Below are 1,174 nucleotides of genomic sequence, written 5' to 3'. Positions count from 1 at the left end.
ATATGAACCAAAGCGATTTCTTAAGGTTCGATTAGAATTTAAAGAAATGTGTCTATAACGCGACACATGACTGGAGCACACAAAAACAAACCAAGAGTACTTTCCGCTTAATATCATTAAATTACTAAAAAGTAAATGGATTTTCCTGACACTTCTGCTTAAATCATTTCCCGAAAGCTAATCTACGGAAGCTGTGTGATTGACAGAGCATACAGGAGAGAAAAAAATTAGTTTAGTTTCCATAATGGAATATACTAGTTTGCAATTTACTGGAGTTTTCTGTTTCTCTGTAAACTATGATGTCGTTTGACAGACAGGGGGCTGATTAATACCGCAGCGTAATCCCTTTCTTCAGATGTTGTTTTAAAAGCTCAGACAAGAATTTAAAGAATTTTTATGATACTACAAAACACAATTGAGGTATGCTAGGTCAAGTTATTTAATTCCAACACTGACTGTTTTTACAGCTCGTTATTATATCATGTTTTTCTTCAACCTGTGAAAGTTTTATAACCCTAAGAGTTTATAAAAAATTTCTGAACCAGATTCGCTCTGAAGTAATTTATCATTTTTATGTGTGACGCGTAAACAAAGCAACAACAAAAATCTTTACAACTATTACTATTTCGAAGCGATCTCCATTTCCTTGTATTATTTCTGAAGAATGTTGAATCTTAAATTTTCAAGGTGGAAGGAACGAACTCTTAATGTGATAGGAATGTGTTGCGTCACTAAACATCTGCAACTCAAATGAAATTTGAAAAAAAATCTACAATATATATATACAGGCAGACATTTTAAAGACCGGGTCTGAAATAAAAACATCTTCTGTGGGATTACACATTTCACACAATGAGTTAAATGCTCAAGATAAACTGGTTGGTAATATTGGATCAGTCGAACGCTTCTCATTTACATTGAATCATTGTACCTTACAAACGCTTTTTCGACCAAGATCTTTGGGTATATATGTCCGCCTGCTTGCACTTAAATGACGAGAAACATTCATTGCTCGTGACCAGCAAACTTCATAAATTTGTCTGGACAAATGAAACGTGCTGGAATTACTGGTGCATACTTTACCAAGCGTCGTAATTACTTTGTAATCAGTGTATCAGTTGTTGGACGGAAGAGATCGTTCACTTCAAGTTTAATCACTCACCGAAGTAATAGC

Source organism: Ylistrum balloti, unplaced genomic scaffold, assembly GCF_031769215.1.
Source record: "Ylistrum balloti isolate Yb309-2 unplaced genomic scaffold, AGI_CSIRO_Ybal_v1 Utg369640, whole genome shotgun sequence".
Classification (NCBI taxonomy): domain Eukaryota; kingdom Metazoa; phylum Mollusca; class Bivalvia; order Pectinida; family Pectinidae; genus Ylistrum; species Ylistrum balloti.
Note: the sequence above shows the minus strand (reverse complement) of the source record.